The sequence below is a fragment of the Ursus arctos genome, unplaced genomic scaffold, assembly GCF_023065955.2.
Source record: "Ursus arctos isolate Adak ecotype North America unplaced genomic scaffold, UrsArc2.0 scaffold_5, whole genome shotgun sequence".
In the NCBI taxonomy this organism is placed as follows: domain Eukaryota; kingdom Metazoa; phylum Chordata; class Mammalia; order Carnivora; family Ursidae; genus Ursus; species Ursus arctos.
Window position 1 is genome coordinate 81,760,149 of NW_026623067.1, and position 16,773 is coordinate 81,776,921.

At 42.9% G+C, this 16,773-nt stretch overlaps 1 protein-coding gene across 50 annotated transcripts in view; it reads left to right on the forward strand.

The window, feature by feature from the left end:
- The first annotated feature begins 5,141 nt into the window (after nucleotides 1-5,141).
- PAM (peptidylglycine alpha-amidating monooxygenase) overlaps nucleotides 5,142-16,773 on the forward strand; it is a 271,170-nt gene continuing 259,538 nt past the window's right edge. For 14 of the 50 annotated variants that reach the window (XM_048221061.2, XM_026498534.4, XM_026498537.4 and 11 more), the window contains exon 1: nucleotides 5,590-5,792. The gene's annotated coding sequence lies outside the window, so the exon portion shown is untranslated. Of the gene's footprint in view, nucleotides 5,372-5,573; nucleotides 5,793-16,773 lie in introns of those variants that run through there. The other 36 variants (XM_057307199.1, XM_048221081.2, XM_048221070.2 and 33 more) reach the window with 11 other exon arrangements.

Here is a 16,773-nt window from a genome sequence, read left to right on the forward strand (position 1 = left end):
TTTACATGTACTAACAACCCTCTGTATACTTTCTACTTGAAAAATATATGGGACTCCCACTTTTTATTAGGAAATTGAATTAGTCCATCTGGCGAAGAATTAACCGAATTTCTTATTTTAAAAAAGTCTAAGCTCATGGCGCAGTGTTGGAATTATTGATTTCCAGAAATTACTAGTGATTCAGTGGTTATTCTAGCCTTCATCTCTACCATACCACCTTTATATACTGCTAGTAACCATTCCAAATAAGGCAGTGAGGGAAAGCAGTATTCACTTCGACTTGACTTGACCTTGTAATCTCTACTTCCAGTCAAATACTATTAGTTTATTCAACTTCCCCAATATATCAATTGCCTATCAACTGATTTCCTTCCTACATCCCCTTATTCTGCCTTGCTCTCTCTTATCTCAGCATACTGAATTGTATGGGGAAAGTTTTTATGGCTTAAATATGATATTGTATATAAAACCTACCATGTATTTTCTTTCCGGTTAAGTTATTTTCAATCCATAAGCATATTCAAAATATTAACTACTTACGTGAGATTGCTGGCAGCATTTTAACACTCCTTTTTCAGAATCAAATATTTCGTTCTTCCTTAGTGATGAATCTACATAAAATTGATGGTCCTGGTTGTCCTTGTTTCTAAACCTTGGATTTTATAGAAAGAATTAATTATAGCATGTATCTGTTTTTTAACAGCTAAATTGGATAATGGTTTAATAGCTCAAGGGGATTACTTATGGGAATTTAAGACTTATAAGATTCAATTTCCCCCAAGTCTATTTTCCTACAGTGACCTATGGCTTTGATTCCAGTAAGAAAGTCACCAAAACCAGGGTAGATCATGGACTTTCATTGTGAGCTGGCCTTGCCATCTTTGCCAGAAAGGTAGGTAGAGAGAACATAATTTGGTAAAGGAAAACTGACCTTGTCAAACCAAATTAACAACTTTCTGATTTAAAAAAAGAAGAGAAGGGACTGCACCTAATTGGTGGCTCAGTTCATATTAAATAGTTTATCAAAAAAAGAATGGTTTTCTTTTTATTTGCTAGGTGTTTACACTCTACCAGTGGCGGCCCTGACTGCAAATAAAAACCACTTAGGGAATTAAATGAACACCTGTCCTCAGGCTCCACCCCCAGGGGGTCTTGATTATGCGGCCTGAGGCTGGGTTGAGGCATCAGGATTTTTATTTTAATTTTTTTATTTTATCTTATTTTTTAAATCAATCAATCAATCAATCAATCAATTAATTTGTCAGACAGAGAGAGTGCGAACGCACAAGCAAGGGGAGTGGCAGTCGGAGGAAGAAGCAGGCTCCCTGCTAGGCAAGGAGCCTGACCTGGGACCCTGTGATCATGACCTGATTCGAAGGCAGACGCTTAACCGACTGAGCCACCCAGGCATCCTGAGGCATCAGGGTTTTTAAAGCTCCCCAGGTAATTTAAAAATTTTAATGTGCAGTCAGGATTGAGAATCACTACGTCTAGCCAGTAAGACTGAAATGCATTTTTCTCCTCCGAATAAAGGAATTGTATGAAATTAGAGGGACCAGTTCCTGGGGAATGTGGGATATATGAATCATAATTAGGCCCTCTAAGTGTCAACCACAGTCTGGGCAGGGAACACCTGTGGAGCCAAGGATTAGAAATGAATGATGCCCTTTGTACTGCAATGATAATACATTCTACTCTCTGGGAAGCTATTAAGATATTCCTCTTAAGAATTTTTTAAAAATCTATTTTAAAGTGTCACAAGTAATAGGAGGTATTCAAGAAGGCTCTGTGTACTTAACCTGGTAGGGATTTCTGCAAAATATTTTGGTATTTCATTTATGTGTGCATCATGCAGTGAAAAAGGGGAGAATGGGAGTTTGCCAGAGAAATGAAAAAGAAAAAGAGGTTTCACATTTGCATTACATCAAGGAAGTTTGATTTGGCCTAACTATGTCTTATTGCACTTTTCAAATCTTGAGGTCTATTTGATACATAAATTTCATAAAAGTCTAGGCTCATTTAAATGATAATTTATGTCCTTAGAATGCCATTTCCAGCCTTGTTCTTCTGCACACCCCTGGAGCTGATCAGAGTGTTGTGATCCCTTTGTTTTCAAAGGAAACTTCGTGTTCACGTTCTCTCTACAGGGGTTAGTAGAGGAAGACAAGAAAATAGTTCTATAGTGTTTCTGCCAGTTAATGGGGAAAATTTTTCCTCCTTCATATATCATGATAGGTAATTGAATTAGTACTCCAGTAGGAAAGGGTTTGCTGTTTCATACTCCTATAGTTTTTTCTTAACACCATGAAATTAAAGACATGCCAGCATGAAGCTGCATATTCCTGATCACTTTCAAATAAGCAATGTAGTATATTATTTCTTTTATGTGCTTTTATAGCACATGCTGTGCAAGATAATTGACTCCATGACAGATGTCTGTATTTCAGAGGAAAATTTATTTGTGAAAGAACACACATATATTACTTTAACATGGCTCTATTCATTACGTGGTCCACAAGGTGCTTTTTGATGACTTGTAAATTGAAATTAATATTTTCTCTTGCCATCTGTATACGCATAAGCAAATCTGACTGTTTGATATAACCAATTTGAAGTTTATTCTATTATTGAATGTAACCTTCTGTTCTCAATCAAGGCTGGGTGCTCTTAGATCTTACTTGAAGTGCTGCAGAATGTGGAAGGATATAGTTTTCTTTCTTTTCAGTGAAGCCCATAGGCCTGCACGTTCCCCATTCATCCAGGATAAGTTCTGTCCATTGGATCCATCTTTACAATGAAATGACCATCAGAAAGGTCGAAAATAAGGAGTACAGGAAAGATTCTCCATTCTTTACTCTGTCACTTCTGCTCAAAATGTTACTCTTTTCCAAGACAAACACTAGGCAACAGCATCTGAAGTCCCTAACACTTTTGCGTGAGGCGAGTTGGCTTGGAAACTGGCGATATTAGGCGGATGAGGCTGCTGTGAAAGCAAACTGAAAATAGGGGAGGTTTATGGAGGACTGACCCTCTCCATCGACTTTGTAATAGTGCCTGAGACCAATTCTCCTTCCTGTAAATAAGCTCTCCCATTCTTTTTAGTTACAAGAATTTTTCCCAGGAAAAAAACTGGGCCCTTTATCCCCACCAGTTGTGTGGACACTTTTTGCCATGAGATTGTATAATTTATTTACAATTTAAATAATTAATACATACCGAGGGATTACCATTTTCAGAAAGTATTGAAGTTCAATAAGGTTCCATTTCACAGATAATTTTTCTTTTAATGAGCAGACAAGGAGAAACTTCTTATATGGGGCAGGTCTCTTCCAGCTGCTTGAACTTTTCAGCGGCTTAGCTTTTTGTGCGATAGAAGAAATAAGGGAAGGAAAGGAGATTTGACAATTAAAGTTGAGGTAGCCTCTCCAAAGGTAAAAGTGGGGCCCTAGGGACTGTTTCTGTAATGACATTTCTAGAGTGTGGAGCCAGCCTTAGGTGAGGCGGAGCCCTGAGGTCAGAAAAGGAGTGTTCTCACCTACTAAGTGTGGGTGGTTGGCTCCCCTCCAAAATCACATGCTAAGCTTGTTGTGCTGGGGGGCTGGACTGCACACAGACTGAAACGCTCTAAGGCTGTAATGTCTGACTTCTGGGCTCGATGGGGGCTTCCTCAGGCAAACTGATTCTATGTCAGTGCAGCTGAAGCTGTGGCTGTGCCCACCAGGACCTCGAGAGTGTGAGAGAAGGTTGCCATCCAGTAATAGTGAAAGCATTGTCCCAGCCATTCTCCCACAGTTTCTGGTAAGAATGTGTCCACTCATTGAACAGGAAAATTATCTTGACATAAATATACACCAAATTGAACTTAAAAATAACAACCACCACAGTCTTAGGACTTCTGTCCCTCCCCACTTCCTTCTTCTCTCATCAAAAGTGACTTCTTAATTTAAGGGAGGGTCCCAAGTGCAAGCTTGCTTTACTTAATAGCCCAGCCCAGGAGGGAGGGTAAGTGAGACGGACGATGCCTAAAGCAAGATGCCTAAAACAGCCAGGCCAGCTATAAACTGACTCAGCTCTACCTTCTTGCATCTCCTCAGTGACCATCACTTTCCAGCATGAATTTCTCATCACTGGCCAAGAACTTGGGGTCATCAGACTTCCCAGAAATTTAGATTGGGAAGTGGGACTGGTGAAGGCATGCTCTAGGTCCTGAAGTCTATCCGTGACTCTCCACTACTCAGAATTCTGATGGGAGGTGGTCCAAATTTTCCAAGCTATCCACTGCAAGCATTGGTGGTTTCCCAATGGAGAAACGGATTTTTCTTTCCAGGAGTTCCCCTCTCGCTGGAGGGCTTTGCCTCTCCTTCCTGACGGCATTTCTCCTGCATACTCATTCGGGTTGCACTTTCCTTCCTTGCCCTCAGTACACTGCCTCCTTCTTTTTCATCTTCTTCATTGTTTCTCCTCCCAGCTTGCTCTTCGCTCCCCAACTCCTCAACTCGAAGACCCTAGGACGTTCAGATATTTGACGAAACCAGAACCCTGCGCTGGGGATCCCTGGAGGGGGGGGGGGGATTTAGGGAGAAGAGAAGTGGCTGGCACTGGGGAGAGAAAGAACGCGGTGAACACACCCAAGTTACCTGCAGTGGGGTACAGTGGCAAACACTGCCCTTGAATTAAACGCGTATCAATTTGTGTGTGGGATCAGTAATACACAGCACGTAGCCTCACGGGTATAGAACCTTCCAGCTGAAACTTCCCAGATCCCTGGCACCCTGTTTTCTCCTGCTTTGGGGTGAGGCACGGAGGGAGTTGGCTCCTGAGTTCATGCGGGCGTTTTAGGGGCGAAGAAGTCAGTGTGCGCGCTGAGCGCTGCTGGCTTAAAAAGCTTTGGGTGGGGTGGAGGATGTGCACACAGACGTGAGGAGCTAGGCTAGGTAAGGGGGTCCCCCCAGGCCTGGGATGCGGGCAGGAAAGCACTGCGAAGACCTGAGCGAGGGAGCCTGAAAGCAGTGGCCGGGCTGGGGTGTGTATGTGAATAGAAACTGCACCTTCTCCACAAGTTCAACCCCGTTGCCCGGTCTGGTCTACCAGTTCCATACACTCTCTTTGCGGGAGTTCCCAACCCCGAGTCGGAGCAGGGGGTGGGGTCCTTGGTTCTCTCGGGAAATGTCCTCCCGGCCCTGCGCTGGGCGGAGGGAGAGTCGGACATTTTTCTCGTCCTCTTTCCAGGCAGCCGGCGTGGCCACCTAGCAGGGCTGCTTTTAGGGACACGGGACTCAGGCAGAGCGAAAGGAGACTTTCAGGCCCGGCCTTCACCCCCCTGCCCAGGCTCACCAGCGAGTTCCAGCTCTTGGCCACCTCCGGCCCGCACGTGAGTCCAAACACCCAGGACAAGCGATCCCCGCAGGGAAACCCCGGGAAGCTGCGCGCGACCAGGAGGTGACTCTGCGGGGACCTCGTTCCCAACCCCCGCGGCCCCCGCGCCCGAGGGGGGCAGGGGCGGAGCGCAGGCGGCGAGGGCGAGGCGGGCCCGGGGGCGGCCGGGAACCGCGGAGCCGCCCCGGGGGAGGGACTGACTGCGAGCTGCCCCCGGGAGAAGAGGGCGAGCGGCGGACCAGGCTGGGCCCCGCGCGCGCCTGGAGGAAGGAGCCCCCGCCGCCGCTGCCGCCGCGTGCTTAGCCTGTCCCCGCCCAGGGAGCCGGAGCCTCTCAACTAACTCCGCCCGCCGCGCCCGGCGCTTCGCCGCCGGCAGGCTCCGGCTTCCGTCCCGGACTGTGCCCGCTGCCGCGCAGGTTGGTGCCGCCGCCGCCACTGCGGCGCGGCGGACAGGGCAAGGCTGGGGGTGGGAGCGCCGACGGGGCTCGGGAAGTTGGGCAGATGCTGGGCCGGGGCAGGGGTACTGCTACCTCAGCTCCCTCCGCTTCCCCGCGCCCGAGGCGGTTGTTGATTCTCTCCCGGGCTGCGAGTCTCGGGGAATCCAGCGCCTCGGCCGGGGAGGGTCGCCGGGACTGAGCCTTCTTCGCCCTCTCTTAATCTCTCTCTGACCACCCCGCGCCGCCACCACGGCCTCGGCCGCTTCGTGAGGGGTCAGCCCCCCTCCTGTGTCTCTCACCTTCGCACTTCTTGCGCCCTCACCCTATCGGTACAGTTGTTCATTCGCTCTTTCTGCCCCCAACTTGGAACTCTCGGTACGGGTGAGAAACCTCCCTGGTTCCCGCCTTGCCCCTGAGGACGTTTGGGGGGTGGGGGTGGGGGAAGCTGGGGCCGCCGCGCAGGGAGAGGGGCTGGAGCTGGGGAGCGACCTGGGGTGCTCGAGTATCGGCGGGGAAGTGCCGGGAAGCGGTGGAAATTCCCTCTCTTCGCTCCGGTCCTTGCCCAGCTCTGCTCTCCTTCCTGCCGTTTTGCCAGCCAGCCAGGGCAATACGCCCTCGAAGGGTGATCTTAGAGGCGGGATGGAAAATATCCACCACTTGGAGTTAAATCGGGATTCGAGTCTGGTTTCAGTCACCTTGCTATTTGTGTGGCCTTGGGACCCGACCCTTTGGGCACTATATTCGGGTCTGCAAAAGGTGCGTCCTCTCTGCCCACTGCTGAGGGTCATTGTGAAGATTCAGTGGGATGACTGAGGGGCGTTACTCGACTTAGAGCCACATCTCCAGTCTCGGGAAGCTGCCTGATGGCGGGTCCTGTGTTCTAGTCCTCTGAGTTCAGGTCCTTTGGCTGAGATGTAATTATGTCTCTAGGTGATTTGCCTTGTAGCTTGGTTGGGATAAAGGCTCGTGTTTCCGGATCTGGTCATTAGTGTTCAGAGTTGAAGTCGTTTCTTCCCCACCGAACCCAAAGTATCAAGCTATGGATCCTACATATTTCTGTGGTCAGAAGAATTCAAATAGCAAAAGGTCGTTATTGGCCCCGTTCTTTGGGTAAATAACAATTGTGTGTGCTTCCGATGTTTGCCCATCTTTATGATCTCTTTTACATCTTAACTGAAATTTAAATTTGCTTCTGGTTTTAACAGTTCAGGGAATAGACCTTCATTTTAATAAGTTCAAACATTTAGCTCGGGCAAACGATATGTGCCCTATCGTTTGCAAATTTTCAGTTTAAAATCACAGGCACAAGAAGTATTGTTAGCATCATTCTAATTGCTGTATGAAGAAAGCAAGTAAATGGCCTAAGAAAGTCATCTTTAGACTTGGTATTAAATGGTTCCTGATTTAATAGACATTTCATAAGTTCCTGTATTGTACAATATATTGTCCTATGTACTTTCAAAGGTAAAGATAGAATATATTCCTTGTCCTAAAGAGGCTTCCCATCTAAATTAGAGAATAATATTTTTATTTCATATTTTTATATGGACATCAAATATATTCTAATGACTACATATGGTAAGTAGAATGATATCAAGAATACATTATTGAAGGCCCATTAAGATCATTATGTGGTGACTCTACCTAATAGATTGGAATTAAAAGTTTAGCTAAGCAAGTGTTTTTTGAAATGAAATTCCAAATGCTACTTCATGAAATGGGAGGCATTCTTGGTAATAAATTCTGTCTTTTTAGGATGAAAACTCAGAAGAGCATCCATACATGTATGATTTGGTAATCAAATGTTAAAAGCTATAGAAATTTCAATTCTAATTCAGCTTTCTTCAGTGAATAAGTCAATTTATTGTGTTTATGTACATTTTTTTCTCAACTCTTTGAGAAAGGAAATTATATTGTAATGCCTAGAAAAAAGTACAGAGATTGAATGTCATATTTTCTAATAAGTTGAAACTTGAACACTTCAAGCCTGATGGGCCCCTGATTGACTCTGGAAATTTGGCTGAAACAGTTACAAGATTCTTAGTGAGAGGTTTTTTTTTTTTTTTTAACCATTTAAACAATTTTGACTTGTCACAAAGATTGGGCAAGAATTCCATCTGGGAAAGACTGTCCAGACTAGGTTGTATTTGGTGCAACATCAATGACATCTCTGACTCTTTTCCTGCCCCTAAGAAGAATGCATCCATCTGTTGGATATGTGTAGAATTTCTTAGGCTTTGCATACCCTATCCTGGGTTCTGAGAGCTTTGAGTCAACTCAGTCAGTGAGGCAAGGCAGGCTGAGAGGCATCATGAGGGAAATGAAGTTAACTTTACGCTTGGCCTTTTTGCTTAGTACCTTTGTTTTTGTATATGTGAATTGAGATTAAAGATCCAGTCGCTGCCCTGGAAACTGTGTGGTTTGGTAAATAGTCATGAGTCTTAAGCCAGGAACCTTACGTAAGAACTTTCTTCACCCTTTTAACTTCTTTAATCAGTAAAAGCTAATTGTTAAAACTACATACAAATAGCTTTAGAAAAAGGCTCTGAATAAAGTTGTTGGTGGTGTCTTGTACTCTCAAGTCTCCTGGGAGAAGTTTTGGTCCTCTTTATCTCCTACAATTTACTGTACTTGTGTAGAGAATACGACCTTCATTTTACCCAGGGTTGGATAGCTAGTTAGTGGCAGGAGTAAAACTATAATTCGTATTGCCTGAAAAAATAGCTTTTTGTTTTTTTTTTCTTTTACCCTGTGTGGTCTCTTATCATCTGGGGCATATTAAAAATCTCACAGTTGTAAATTGTGTATGGTTAACACTTTTGGATTTGGGTTCTGATGGGCCTGGGTTTGAATCCGGCCCAGGTGTTTAGTAGTCATGTAACACTGGGTAAATTTCTTAACCTCCCAAGTCCTCAGTTTTCTCTTCTCCAAGATGGGAATAATGGAATTACCTAGCTCAGAGGACCATTATAAGGATTAAGTGTGAAAGATTTAAATCCATTTAAAGTACTTATTAGCACATTGCCTGTTATTTAGTCCATTCCTACTACTCTACTACTCAAGTAGTTATTTTAGTTTCTTGGGGCAGGGGATGACATGTCAAGGGTCCAATTTTTAAAAATAAAAAAATCATAGAAACAAAACTATACATCACCCCCCCCCCCATATTTTGAATTAGCCATTCCTTAGCTAATGTTTGTTTAATTTATTTAGTCAACAGTGTATATTGCACTTCTGTGTGTTGGACCTTTTCCTAGGCACTGGTATGCAAAATAGTCATAGTCACTCTCTTATGACCTTAAAAGTCTGGGAAGGGATCCAGACTTTTAAACAGAAAATCGTAATCTCATGTCATTCATGCCACGATAGAGGTAACGCAGAGAACCACGGAAGAAGGGATGGTGGGGGCCTGGGTTGGTGGGTGTCCTACAGTGCATCACCTCATTGTAACTGTGGTCAGGGAAAACTTCCCATGAATACAATCAGATCTGAAGAGTGCAGTTAGCAACTGCAGAAGTTGGGGATTGAGGAATGTTCCAGGCCAAGGGGAACAGAGCATGATGCATTATAATGGAAGTCAGGTAGATAATGTAAAAGAATAAACGAATGAGAGCAGGAATGAGTGGTGTGGAACATGGAGAACCCAGACTTGGTTTAAAGGAAAACAGTGATACTCGGTTCCAGCCCAGTGTTGTCAGGTTGGGATGCAGGCCTTGTCTTGCCAGATGCCCTGGTTTTTTAAGAAAAGCTTACTGTCTAGTGTAAGAGATTTGGGTATTCTAAACTCAGGGTTTCCCTTCTGTAATGCAAATCATTAAGCCTAAAGGTATCACTTACCCTGTTTGCATCATACTGTGGGATCTGGGCTTCAAAGAGCTGATACAACTAAATCCATACTCCTGCTACTGCTAGTTCTGTGAGTGGTGTAGCCCTTGTCCATACTTCGATATCTCATGTGTTCTCCCCGCATCCAAGAAACTGTGGCATGCTTATTTGTTAGCTTGCAAGTGGGGCAAAATCTGAGATCCTTTACAGTTCTTTAAAGTCACTAGGTACATTGTTTACATTTTAATTTTAATTAATTAAAATAAAAAATGTTAATTCCTCAGTCACAGTAGCCACATTTTAAGTGTTTAATAGCCATATGTGGGTAGTGATTACTGTTGTGGGAAGAGCAGATACAGAATTTCCATCATTGCAGAAAGTTCTATCAGGTGTGGCTTCAAATTTGTGTGTGTGTGTGTTCTTGGGTGAGTAGAGGCAAGAAGTTGCTGATTTTGACAGCATAAAAATGATACTTGCTTTCATGTTGGGTTCATAGGAGTTCCTTTGTACAAAGGGCATATTTCGGTTTGGATAATCAATACAGTATTTAGTTCAGTCATCTTGGTAAAATAAAAGAAAATTATCTGCAGTGTCAGTTTGGAGACTGGACAGACTAGGGCCATGTGGCAGGGGAAAATCTCCGTAGATGTGGCATTTCTCAATATCACGTGGAGATTAGGATCTGTGCCCAAAGGAGCTTGAACCTCTGAACGCTGTCTTCAGCTTCTAGCCACGCTTAACATGGAAGGACAAGAGCTGCACATTTGCAGGGAGGTTCTGGAGCATAGCCAGTTCACCAGCACCCCGGCAGCACCTGCTGCAACCCAGCTGTGCTGTCTGAGCTCACATAGAGGATGGAGGACAGGAGCGAGCGAGACTTCCCAAGGGCTCAGGGAATTTAAGAGGAACAGCTTTGAGAAAAGAGGGAGCTAGACTCAAAAAGGAAAAACAAAAGTAGTACTTTACAGCGCGACTTTAAATGACAAAGCAGGGGTGGGAGAAAATGCCAGGAAACCGTAAAAACAGCAGATGCCCTTGCTGTCAGATGGGAGAAGTTCGTTTTGAGGAGGTCGTGGACCACAAGTACTGGGAAGTGAAAGCACATTATTTCTCTCCTTCTTTCTGTCATTCTTAGGCCCAGCCAACAGCAGATGCAACCACAAAGGGCAATGTTTTTTTACCTGCACTGAGTGCGCAGTTGACTGCTAGCCATGAAGGAACAGCGTGAGCAAAACAAAGGACGGTGGTAGAAATCTTAGAAAGTGAAGGCAAAGCCCCTTATGGAAGAACCGTATTACTACCCGCTATTTCCCTGGCGCAAAATGCCCTCTTCCGATATTGGGCATTTCATCTACCTACGCCAGAAGAAATGCGCTTTAAAATAGTACATATTTCTAGTGTAATATAATTGTAATTATATGAAGACTAATGCAAATTTTTAGAAATTTGAGTTTTAGAATGTTTTAAAAATTGAATTTATTATTTGCAAGTGCTTACTTACATCACCCAGAACATGCTATTAGAACTCTTTATAAGAAAACTTTTATAAAGAGACATGTTAATTTTGAAGTAGCATGATGATCGGATGATTTGCATGTAACTGGAGGGCTTCTGTACTGTTCATAGAAAATTTGTGTAGGCTAGACATATACCTCTTGTTTACGCTACTAAATACATTGACAAACCCTTATTTTCACAGATACTCTTCAAGTTTTAGTGAACTTTGGGAGAGCTGGGTCATTTGCTTTTAGGATTTGTACCAATGTAGAGTCCCTTGCATAAATTTCCCACTTGGTGAGATTTTATTCAATTTGGTGTTTCAGTGTTATTTTTGGTAAATGCCTTTTTTTTTTAATTGTGAATTTTAAAATCTTAATTCTGTAGGGATGGAAAGGGTTGGTTATGCTCCCTGCATTCTCCCCACTCCTCCCTGCCTAAATCTGTTACTGTCAGTTTTTTAGCATGCTTTCATTTTCCCCTTTCTGTTTTGTTTGCCACCGTTCTTACCCACGCTTCAGGCTTGCATTTCCTTGTGCCTCCATTCTCTTCATATAAACAGCATGAAATTGGGAATAATCATTGTCTGTTGTATTTCTGAAGATCAGAATTCTCACCAGTTTCATGCTGTCCTTTCTCAGGCAGGGTGTGGTAAATCATCTTTGGAAAACTGGCTCCAGTAAAACTATGCAGTTGAAACTGTTGTGCCCTGTTCAGAAACAAACCCAGGAGATTCGCTGTTGATAGCATGAGTCACTGATGGGTTCAAATGAAAGGAGTTGATTCTAGGCTGCTTTTCATGCACGTCAGTGTTACATCTTATTTTAAAAGAAGCCTGAAAAAAAGAAAAATAAACTAGTAACTCTTCCTTTCCCTCGGAGAATGTAGAATTACATGGATTCTAGCTTTAGGTGATTAAAACAACAACAGTTGAGGGTTACAAATTCGGCCGTGTCCTTTAACCCTGGATTTCCTGTGGTGTTCAAAAATTTTTAGTGTGTACAGTTCCCCAAGTCATACATGAGTGCCTTTAATCAGGAGCAAAAGTGGGTTCTTTCTATTATATGCCGTTTCCTCCATGGCCCTTGCCTCACTTAGCTATTACTGTATGCCTAATCGACCACAGTGAAATGTCTTTAAAACATTTTCCAGGGGGCTAAGGACTTTTTGGAGAATTTTTATAGAAGAAAATGCCAAGAAGAAAGAAAGTTTGAATAGTTTCTTTGCAGAGGCAAATGTTTCCAGAGAGACTGATGAGTCAAGGAGCCCTTACTAGGATATGTAGATGTAACCTTTCACCTAGTTACCGTCATTACCTAAGTCATAACTGTGTAGTTTTAGCAAATTGTTTGAACTGGTTCTTGTCTAGTTCCTTAATGAAACAAACTCTCTCGGTCCCGTTCTTTTCTGGTCTGTAGGCAGTGCTGTTTCCAAGTTTGCATTGCCCTAGGCTTCTCCTGGTTCCTTCTGTTTAAATGGCAGCTGATCATATTGTAGATTTTCACTTGTATTTTTGTCTTCAGCTCTTCTTCAGTATTTGTGGAAGGTTTTTATGTGTGTATCCGATACTGGCTTCTGGCTCTTTGGTTCTTCACAAGGTGCCTTCATTCACTTACTCAACAAATATTTATTCAGAGCCAGCCATGTACCAAGCACTATATTTGACCCTCGAGATTCGGTAGTGTGCGAGATAGTCGTGACCTCTGCTATCATAGAGCGAAGAGTCCAAGATGAAGACCATCATTAATTTTAAAAAACCCGCAACAACGAATAATTACATAATTACAAATAGAGGTAAATGCTCTGAATAGAGCAGTACAGTTTTGTGGGCTTGTGTAACAGGAACCCGAGGGGGTGACACTTGATTGCTATCTGAAGCATGAGGTGGAGAATTTGAGAGGGGGTGGGGAGAAGAGTGCTCCAGACAGCAGAGGGAAGTTTGTGCAGAGGCCCTGTGACAGAAGGGAACAGAGTGAAATCAAGCAATGGAGGAAGATCAAGGGGCCAGTGGAAGGAGATGAGACTGCACACCTAGGCTGGGGACAGTCCATAGAGGGTCTTACTGGCCACATTAAGAATTTGGTCTTTATCTTAAGAACCATGGAGAATGTTTTAAGTAGAGGCTAGTGACTCCATGAGATTTGTGTTTTGATAAAATCATCTGTGGGGGAATGAATTGGAGGAGGACACAGGATGGCAGTGGGGAGAAGTTGGGTGGCTGCTGCATTAATCCAAGTAGAAAGAACAGTGTGGCCCAGCCCTGTTGTGTATACTGGTAGTGAAGTGGCAGGGAGGATGGATTTAAAAAGTATTTTAGAGGATATCATCAACTTTATTTGGGGATAAGACTATTTTATTCATTCAACAGATACTTAGTGAGTCCCTACCTTATGCCAAGATTTGTGCCGGCTCTGGGAATCAACCGTGAATAAGACACACAGGATCCCTGTACTTGTGGGGTTTATGTATTAATGAAAACAATGGCTAATCAATAAGTAAAATAAATATAATTTCAGGTAATAATAAGTCTTATAAAGAAAATGAAGCCATGTAAGGGAATGGAGAATGACTGGGGATCGTCTTCTTATATAGAGGGATCAAGAAAGACCTTTCTGAAGAGGTAGCATTTGAACAAAGACCCAAATGAAGTAGGGGAGTTAACTATAAAAAATCTTCTCCCAAGTGGAGGGAACAACAAGTGCAAGGTCTCGAGGCTGGAGCAAGGAACCTCCCACCCTCACAGAATACCAAGAAGGCCAGTTTGTCTAGAAATATGGGAGGGAGGGAAGAAAGGCAGCTGTCAAGGATGTCATGCTAGAAGTTGAAACTTGAAGCACCTACATAGATTCTCATTATATTCTCTTTAGTCATGACTACTTTTTCAAAGCCATACACTGTTCCAGTCACAATCCCAGATTGCTTTGCCACTAAACTGTTGTTAAGAATGCTACTGGGACAGCTGTCTTTATCACATCACACCCTGGCCAAAAGCCAGACAGTGGTAACTGCTTGTCCATCGTGTCAGTGATACCCTTTGATTGGCTCAATGGAAGGGACCTTTCTCATTTTAACTGCATTTTCCATTACAACGCTCTCTGGACTCTTCCAATTAGTTGATTGAACGGCTTTCTCCAGTGTTGGTAGGCTGTACACATAATTTATCGTTGTTTTCCTTGGTGTTTCATCTGTTCACCATGGCCCTTCTTTTGTTAGTCTGTTTCCATCTCTTCCTTCAAGGCCAGGTTCACAAGTTAGCAGTTACCTTTTCTACCAGTATTTTTTCTGATTTACTCCATCTTTCCTGGATCACTGAGCACCTCAACCTACTCAGTCTGTATGATACTATTTTTTCCTTTCTTCCTTGAGTCATTGGAAGAGGCACTACTGTAAAGTGCTACTGTTTTCCAAGTTAAAATATTTATGATTATGTTCTTTCTTCCTAGAAAAGATTGGGCACCAATACTAGCTCTGCCATGTGCATATATGACTTGGGCCAAAACATTCAACCCTGTGAGGTTCAGGTTCCTTGTCAGTTAAGATGAAGATAATGAGCCTCCCTAATTCATTCATAGTGTGCTTATGAGGAGTAAATGAGGTAAGACACGGGAAACGTGTTTTATTTTTTATTTTATTTTATTTTTTTAAAGATTATATTTATTTATTTGACAGAGATAGAGACAGACAGCAAGAGAGGGAACACAAGCAGGGGGAGTGGGAGAGGAAGAAGCAGGCTCATAGCGGAGGAGCCTGATGTGGGGCTCGATCCCAGAACGCAGGGATCATGTCCTGAGCCGAAGGCAGACTCTTAACCGCTGTGCCACCCAGGCGCCCCACGGGAAACGTGTTTTAAACACACGTGTCATTATTTTAAATATTTTCAATGGGCGTATTTCATCATCTAAATTGCAGGGTTTTCACACCAGTTCCCACTGTGGAATCTCCTGTGCTACAGGAGCTGTGTGAAGCTTCTTGAGCTTCTAGCCACACTACCCAAGCTTGGGACAACTCAGTCCATGGCCTGTGTAATGGTTCCTGGGACTGCTGCAACAAAATACCATCAACTGGGTGGCTTAGAGCAACAGAAACACACTGTCTCATGGTTCTGGAGGCCCTGTGATCCATGTATTGGTGGGTTGATTCCCTCTGAGGGCTGTGAGGGAGCACCTGTCCCATTACTCTCTCTTAGCATCTGGTAGCCCCTGATGTTCCTTTGCTGTGGCTGGAATTCTCTTTGTGTCTTCACATCACCATTCCTCTGTGTCACTGTGTCCAAGTTTCCCCTTTTTAGGAGGACACAGTCATTGGATTACAGCCCACCCTAATGTCCTAATCTTAACTTGATCACTTGCAAAGATCCTATTTCCAAATAAAATGACATCCACAGGTACTGGAAGTTAAGACTTCAACATCTGTTTAGGGAATGCAGTTCAACTCATATCAGCATGATTCAATACACATTAAGAAATGGCAATCACAAACATGAATTTCTAGAATGACTCATAGAGGACATGGGGTAGGTCTGTAAGAGCTAATCTTCTGTATGACATAGGGCAAAATCAATGAAATACCTGGTCAAAGTTACATGTGAAATTCTGAATGTACATATATACTTAACTTTAGAATTCTGCAAGTCCTATTAATTTCAAATTAGTATAAATTAGAACAGAGAGGGCCAGACGAGAGAAGGAACAAAAGAACCCAGTCATTTTTCTTTTTAATAGTACATTCTTTTTCTTTTAATAGTATATTCAGATATTGTACTGATGTGAATGGAAAAAATATATAATCCTTGTACTTATTCATATAATCTTTATGTAGACTCTTTCTGTTGTCTCAATTGTGGGGTTTTTTTGTTTGTTCGTTTGTTTTTGTTTTTGTTTTTACCCAGCATGCTTCCTTTGACTTTCTGGAAGATTACATGTGTCCTGTGACACAGACTAACCCACTCTCTGCTAAATGTCCAGAAGGGTCTGTGGTTTTTATCTTGTTAGATGCCTCGGCCTTGGCTGATTAAAAACTCACTCTTCTCTGAGACTGAAAAATCTCATATGCTTGTTTTTCTCACCAGTTTCTTTTTTTTTGTTTGCTTTTATTTATTTATTTTTTTGATAGTACAGAGAAGAGTTGTATGTTGCTACCTGTCGATGCTGGAGAATACCTAAGTGCTACTCTCGTAGAGTTGTATCAGATTTGGCGGTAAGGTGTTCCATTTTCTGTGTTAATCTTCATTTGGTCTTTTCGGGTGCTCAGGTTTGTTTTAGAGAGGTTGAGAGAAGGTACCTGAAACTGGTGTGGTGGTATTTTCTGTGTACCTGGCTGACCAGTTTAAAAGTCTAACCATTTTTTATTTTCTAACAGTCTAGCGTGTAGATCACATCCACCAAAACTATTGTAGGAAGCCGTTCAGATTTAGTGAATAGAAATTGAATACTTGACCTTTACCTACAAAAGTGGCTGTTATTTCAGTCAACCAGAGGAGCTTTCTTAGCAAAGCTCGTACATTCCAAATAATTATGTGATAGAGAAAGGTTTTAATTGTTGCACTTTAATTAATTTGTTTCACTATTATTGCTGCGTTGAGATTTTCACTAAAGGAAAACAGCCATCGGTTATTTCTGCTTACAGTTTTTGTAAAAAA